Source organism: Lepidochelys kempii, chromosome 8 (genome assembly GCF_965140285.1).
Source record: "Lepidochelys kempii isolate rLepKem1 chromosome 8, rLepKem1.hap1, whole genome shotgun sequence".
NCBI classification, from domain to species: domain Eukaryota; kingdom Metazoa; phylum Chordata; order Testudines; family Cheloniidae; genus Lepidochelys; species Lepidochelys kempii.
Window position 1 is genome coordinate 58027311 of NC_136387.1, and position 7714 is coordinate 58035024.

General features: G+C 42.4%; 1 non-coding gene across 1 annotated transcript; it reads left to right on the forward strand.

The window, feature by feature from the left end:
• The first annotated feature begins 785 nt into the window (after positions 1–785).
• Positions 786–945, forward strand: LOC140916658 (U1 spliceosomal RNA). Its single transcript, XR_012160576.1, has one exon. It is a non-coding gene; the product is annotated as a U1 spliceosomal RNA (small nuclear RNA).
• Positions 946–7714: the final 6769 nt, after the last annotated feature.

A 7714-nucleotide genomic window follows, 5' to 3' on the forward strand; every position in this document is an offset into this window, starting at 1 on the left:
TAACACTGTCTTATTTCCCTTTTAAAAGGGAGGAAGATTAACACCCCTCTTCCAGTCATTGGGGATAATATTGGTTTGGAACATCCTATTCAGCCACAGTGGAACAACTCTTCAGTAATGCCTACCCAGATTTTGATTTATGGATTGCAATTTGGATGCCTTATTAGTTGAAGGAAAGTGCCTTTAACTGAACTTCCTACCAATCTTCAAACAGAAGAGGAACCGGCAGTGGATGGACAATTGAGAAGCATCTATGCAACTGATCCTGCAGACTTCAGGTGATGCTGCTAGAAAGTCCAGCTGATGCTGCTAGTTCAAACATTAACTCATTAACATTAACTCAGTTCAAACATTAACTGAGCAGCATTCCAATTCTCAGCAGGTAGAGTGGAATTTGAGGCCTTTACAAAGATGGCAGCCTTGCCAAAGTTGCCTTTGACGCTTATGAATTCTAACGTATGGGCAGATTTTTCCATGAGGGAACAGAAAACACTGGACACAATGAAATCAGTTTTCAGAGTAGCAGCTGTGTTAGTCTGTATCCACAAAAAGAACAAGAGTACTTTTGGCACCTTAGAGACTAACAAATTTATTTGAGCATAAGCTTTCCTGAGCTTCGGGGGAGGGATAGCTCAGTGGTTTGAGCATTGGCCTGTTAAACCCAGGGTTGTGAGTTCAATCCTTGAGGGGGCCTTTTAGGGATCTGGCGCAAAAATTGGGGATTGGTCCTGCTTTGAGCAGGGGGTTGGACTAGATGGCCTCCTGAGGTCCCTTCCAACCCTGATATTCTGTGATTCAGGGGAGATACCATGATCACGAAGGTGGTTTTCCCAGGGTGAGGCTCATCCATTGCACTGCAGTTGTGCTGACTCCTGAGATTTCCCCAAATGCGGGAAACTCGACTGCATAATTTGTAGTAGTGAGTGACTGCATTCGTGCTCTTTGATGCATCCGATGAAGTGAACTGTAGCTCACAAAAGCTTATACTCAAATAAATTTGTTAGTCTCTAAGGTGCCACAAGTACTTCTTTTCTTTTGATGAAATCAGTGCCTTTCCCATCAACACAATGAAAATTGATGGAATGGCTCTCAATCCATAAGAGAAGCTTTTCCCTTTATGACTTTGCAATCTATATTTTTATATTTCAAGTAAATTATAGTCTTGAAGCTTAGATTCAACTCTTTATGTTCCCAAATGTGCTCCATGGAGGCTTCCTGTTGCCTACTGTATAGGGACTTGGGGGAAGGAGTGTTGGGTTTTCAGCTTTGCAAATCTATGGACCATTTGCATCCTACAGGTTGGATTTTATGATATGCGCACGCACACACACACACAGAGCAGATATGGGGAAAAGCCTGCAGAACAACCCCATAGAAGGATTCCTCTCCCTGAGAATGCCATACCCGACCCCAAAAAAATCTGTTTCCTCAGGCTGCACTGGAGAGAAGATTTCCCCCTTATAATCTTGCAATCTATATATTTTAATATCAATCAAATTATAGTCTTGAATTTTGGGAATATAAAGACTAGAATCCAATTATAGTTAATCTGTAGGGAAAAAATATTGAAGTTTGTATTTATACTGGTAGTGTACATTCAAATGCATTCACTCAATGATGGGTTAAGTGTTTGCTGTATAGGTGCTTTAATATAGTGGTTCTCAAAGCCAGTCCACCACTTGTTCAGGGAAAGCCCCTGGCAGGCCAGACCAGTTTGTTTACCTGCAGGTTCAGCCGATTGCAGCTCCCACTGGCCGCGGTTCGCCACTCCAGGCCAATGGGGGCTGTGGGAAGGCCTTGCTGAAGTAGTTCCCACCTGGACCATTCACAAACGGCCTTCCAGCATGCAAGCCATGCCCTGAATGTCTATGTGTAGGTGCACCCTGGAAGTCACTCTTGGATTACACACCTGTTTTTACTAGCCTTGGCTGCAGGGTGACTCCTATACTTTCCCAGTCCCTGATTTTCATTCAGAAATGTATGTCATGGACTGCCCAGCCCTCTCCAGGACAATCCAAAAATTTTAAGTCTGTTATTCCTTTAAGGGCATAATATACATTTGACTGTTATCTGAAATAGAATCACACAGATAATTGTTTAATTTAAACAAACTGGATTAGATAAGACAATAAAGCAAGCTTATTAATTATAGAGAGAAAGAGATTTTAAGTGAGTACCAGTTAGAAGGCAAAAATGGCTACAAGAAAAATAAAGATAAAATGCTTTCTAGTGCCTAAAAGACAATATTAGATTTAAGGAAAGATTCTCACCACATGTTTCTAGCAGTGTTAATGTCCAAATTCTTCAGGTCAGGACCTCACCCCCAGAGTTCAATAATTGTTTCCTTTGTCTTCTCAGCAGGAGAGAATGAGGCGTGTGTGGAGGAGGCGGGGGGGGGGGGGGGGGAGAGAGAGAGAGGGAGAAAAAAAGATATCTTGGGGTCTTTTTAGTGCCTCTTTGAAAAGCATTTCCAGCTGAGAATCAGCAGACTGCCTGTATTTTGGAGGAAGGAAGCTCCAGGCTGTTTCTTTACTAAGATGAATATCTTTATCCCTGCCCACATTCCTTGCCAAAAAACTGTCCACTTGGTATGTATTAGCTTTGTTGACACCTGACTGGGGTGTCAGCTTCTCCTTTGTCTTTGAGAAACTGGTTCAGCCACTCCCCAAGACTTATCTGGGAAACTTACTTCAGTTATCATTTCAACTTATGTTCATAACTTTACATATAATGTTGATATACACACTTTGTCGTGATATTACTGATCGGCAAGTTATGAGTTTTCAGATGATACCTCACAAGGAATACCTTGTATAAAGATTATTACAATAGTGTGCAATAACATTCAGGAAAGAGATCTTGGAGTCATCGTGGATAGTTCTCTGAAGACGTCCACGCACTGTGCAGCGGCAGTCCAAAAAGTGAACAGGATGTTAGGAATCATTTAAAAAGGGATAGAGAATAAGATGGAGAATATCTTATTGCTCTTATATAAATCCATGGTACGCCCACATCTTGAATACTGTGTACAGATGTGATCTCCCCATCCCAAAAAAAATGTACTGGCATTAGAAAAGTTTCAGAAAAGGGCAACTAAAATGATTAGGGGTTTGGAATGGGTCCCATATGAGGAGAGATTTAAGAGACAAGGACTTTTCAGCTTGGAAAAGAGGAGACTATGGGGGGATATGATAGAGGTATATAAAATCATGAGTGGTGTGGAGAAAGTGAATAAGGAAAAGTTATCTACTTGTTCCCATAATATAAGAACTAGGGGCCACCAAATGAAATTAATGGACAGCAGGTTTAAAACAAATAAAAGGAAGTTCTTCTTCACACAGCACACAGTCAACCTGTGGAACTCCTTGCCTGAGGAGGTTGTGAAGGCTAGGACTATAATAGAGTTTAAAAGAGAACTAGATAAATTAATGGAGGTTATGTTCATTAGTGGCTATTAGCCAAGATGGGTGAGACATGGTGTCCCTGGACTCTGTTTGTCAGAGGGTGGAGATGGATGACAGGAGAGAGATCACTAGATCATTACCTGTTAGGTTCACTCCCTCTGGGGCATCTGGCATTGGCCACTGTCGGCAGACGGGATCATAGAATATCAGGGTTGGAAGGGACCTCAGGAGGTCATCTAGTCCAACCCCCTGCTCAAAGCAGGACCAATCCCCAATTAAATCATCCCAGCCAGGGCTTTGTCTAGCCTGACCTTAAAAACTTCTAAGGAAGAAGATTCTACCACCTCCCTAGGTAACGCATTCCAGTGTTTCACCACCCTCCTAGTGAAAAAGTTTTTCCCAATATCCAACCTAAACCTCCCCCACTGCAACTTGAGACCATTACTCCTTGTCCTGTCCTCTTCTACCACTGAGAATAGTCTAGAACCATCCTCTCTGGAACCACCTCTCAGGTAGTTGAAAGCAGCTATCAAATCCCCCCTCATTCTTCCTTTCTGCAGACTAAACAATCCCAGTTCCCTCAGCCTCTCCTCATAAGTCATGTGTTCCAGACCCCTAATAATTTTTGTTGCCCTTCGCTGGACTCTCTCCAATTTATCCACATCCTTCTTGTAGTGTGGGGCCCAAAACTGGACACAGTACTCCAGATGAGGCCTCACCAATGTCGAATAGAGGGGAATGATCACGTCCCTCGATCTGCTCGCTATGCCCCTACTTATACATCCCCAAATGCCATTGGCCTTCTTGGCAACAAGGGAACACTGCTGACTCATATCCAGCTGTCAGAAAAGGAGCTTTGAAAGGGGATAGCCGCATGTCTGCAGCCAATTTCAAAACAATGAGAAGAGTGGCCACTTGACTCATTTCCGGAGGCCAATCACAGTGCAATAATGCAACACCTCATTCACACTGACGCCCAGGCATTTCAGCTGGGGCACAGCAAGCTTTATGCCTCTCGTGGAGGTGGATTACCAGGAGCACTCCAGCTGCAGAATCCAGGCGCTCTATGTGCCTTGCCAGTGTGGACAACTCAGAAGTTAGGGCGCCCGGAGCTTCTTTAGTGCACTCTAACTTGCAAGTGTAGCTAAGCCCTTAGTCTCCAGTGTTGGCACAGTAAGTCAGGCAAGCAGTGGGGACCTGGATAGAGTGGTTGCATATACTTTCTAAAGCCTTCAAATAAATTCGCAGTCCAAGAAGGGATTTTCTGTACTCCATCTTAAATTTATATAAAGTATCTCTGTTCACTGAGCTAATCCAACTTATCATTCGATTGCAGTCAATACCAGTCAAAGTGGAGAAAGAAAATGTAATCAAATTTATTGTGTCAATTTTTGAAGGTCTGAGAATCAACAAAATCCAAAACAAACATGTCAAATATGAGGACTGGGCAAACTGAATCTAATCACTTAGGCACAGAGAAGAGAACTGCCTTCACCAGGTAGTAGGCAAAGTTCATTTGATATATTTATCGGAGAAGTCAGGGACTGACTGGAGGACAGAGATGGATTGCAACCCAAGCAAAGAGAATCCAGGTCCCCTGAGAGGTTAAGTTGCCGCCGTGGCTATCCAGTGTTATGAAGTGCTTTTCCACCCTCACCTTATTGAATGGAGTCCCTGATTGTCCATTACTGTTTTTTCAAATAGTAAAGCTGGTCAAATTTATTTGCAAATGTTTTCTCTTCCCCCCACCCCAACCTCCACAACAAAAGGTAGACTTTTCTCAAACAAAAGTTGACATATAAAAGATTATCAACACTGATTTTGGGGGTGAGATTTTCTCATGATTTAAATATTTTCGTCCAAATGGCTACTGAAATTTCCCATTTCATGAAAGTTCCGTTTTATATAAACCAACAATTTCAAAATCATATTGAAATGGGTATCAGAATTTTTCATTCAGAGGAAACCCAACTTTAGTCTGTGACTTTTGTTAATAACTTTGATAAATACAATATTATCATCACAATGATCCATTTTGAAAAATGCAAAATGAAAACAACTCTGAAATTTGAAAAATTCATGAACTTTTTCTCATTTTTTGACTAGCTCTAAGAAGCAGAGAGATATAATTAAGGGGTCTATCTATCTATATGTAAAGCTCTCCAATCTGAATGTCAGCTTATTTGCCCATTCTTAATAACAAACCCTTGTAAATAACTTGCAACTCATCTGGTTAATTAACTTTGAGCAACTTGATTAAAATTTCCATTTTTTTCTTAACACGTTTGCAGAGTTAAAATAGCACAGGTGTTAGCAAAAATCTGTTATCCAAAACAAACCTGCAGTCCATACATTCTACAAATCATTCTGCATTGTGACTCAGTTTCCCTTGATTTGGAGGTAAAATGGTTGAGCAATTGCCCAAGCATTAAAAAAAAATCCCACCTATCTTCATTGTTTAAATAGCCAATTTTTTGTGTAAAGATTGTCCAGTTTGGCCAATGTATATGTGAAATAGTTGTGGGTGAGGACAAAGTCACAAAGTTCAGCCACCAGGTTTGCTGTGACATTATCGGGGATACTGTTCCTGGAGGCTTGTAGTCCACCTTTTTGTGGAATGTTGGTGTAGAGGGCTTCTACATCCACAGTGACCAGGAGGGTGTTTTCAGGAAGATCACCGATGGATTGTAGTTTCCTCAGGAAGTCAGTGGTGTCTTGAAGATAGCTAGGAGTGCTGGTAGCGTAGGGCCTGAGGAGAGAGTCTACATATCCAGACAATCCTGCTGTCAGGGTGCCAACGCCTGAGATGATGGGGCGCCTGGATTTCCAGGTTTATGGATCTTGGGTAGCAAATAGAGTACCCCTGGTTGTGGTTCTAGGGGTGTGTCTGTGCAGATTTGTTCCTGAGCTTTTTCAGGGAGTTTCTTGAGCAAATGGTGTAGTTTCTTTTGGTAATCCTCAGTGGGATCAGAGGGTAAAGGCCTGTAGAATGTGGTGTTAGAGAGCTGCCTCTCATTCATATTCCTACCTATTCATGATGACAACAGCACCTCCTTTGTCAGCCTTTTTGATTATGATGTCAGAGTTGTTCCTGAGGTTGTGGATGGCGTTGTGTAACAGAACACCACTAGCCATCACCTTCAGCCCTCAACTTAAATCTCTCCAGAGCATCATCAAGGATCTACAACCTATCCTGAAGGGCGATCCCTCACTCTCACAGATCTTGGGAGACAGGCCAGTCCTTGCTTACAGACAGCCCCCCAACCTGAAGCAAATACTCACCAGCAACCACACACCACACAACAGAACCACTAACCCATGAACCTATCCTTGCAACAAAGCCTGTTGCCAATTCTGTCCACATATTTATTCAAGGGACATCATCATAGGACCGGGTTTCAGAGTAGCAGCTATGTTAGTCTGTATCCGCAAAAAGAAAAGGAGTACTTGTGGCATCTTAAAGACTAACAAATTTATTTGAGCATAAGCTTTCGTGAGCTACAGCTCACTTCATCAGATGCATTCAGTGGAAAATACAGTGGGGAGATTTTATATACACAGAGGAAATGAAACAGTGGGTGTTACCATACACACTGTAACAAGAGTGATCAGGTAAGGTGAGCTATTACCAACAGGAGAGCGGGGGTGGAGGGACCTTTTGTAGTGATAATCAAGGTGGGCCATTTCCAGCAGTTGACAAGAACATGTGAGGAACAGTGAGTGGGGGGAGGGGAGGGATAAACATGGGGAAATAGTTTTACTTTGTGTAATGACACATCCACTCCCAGTCTTTATTCAAGCCTAAATTAATTGTACCCAGTTTGCAAATTAATTCCAATTCAGCAGTTTCTCTTTGGAGTCTGTTTTTGAAGTTTTTTTGTTGAAGAATTGCTACTTTTAGGTTTGTAATCGAGTGACCAAAGAGATTGAAGTGTTCTCCGACTGGTTTTTGAATGTTATGATTCTTGATGTCTGATTTGTGTCCATTTAATCTTTTAAGTAGAGACTGTCCAGTTTGGCCAATGTACGTGGCAGAGGGGCATTGCTGGCACATAATGGCATATATCACATTGGTAGATGTACAGGTGAAAGATCCTCTGATAGTGTGGCTGATGAGATTAGGTCTTATGATGGTGTCCCCTGAGTAGATATGTGGACACAGTTGGCAACGGGCTTTGTTGCAAGGATAGGTTCCTGGGTTAGTGTTTTTGTTGTGTGGTGTGTGGTTGCTGGTGAGTATTTGCTTCAGGTTGGGGGTCTGTCTGTAAGCAAGGACTGGCCTGTCTCCCAAGATCTGAGAGAGTGATGGG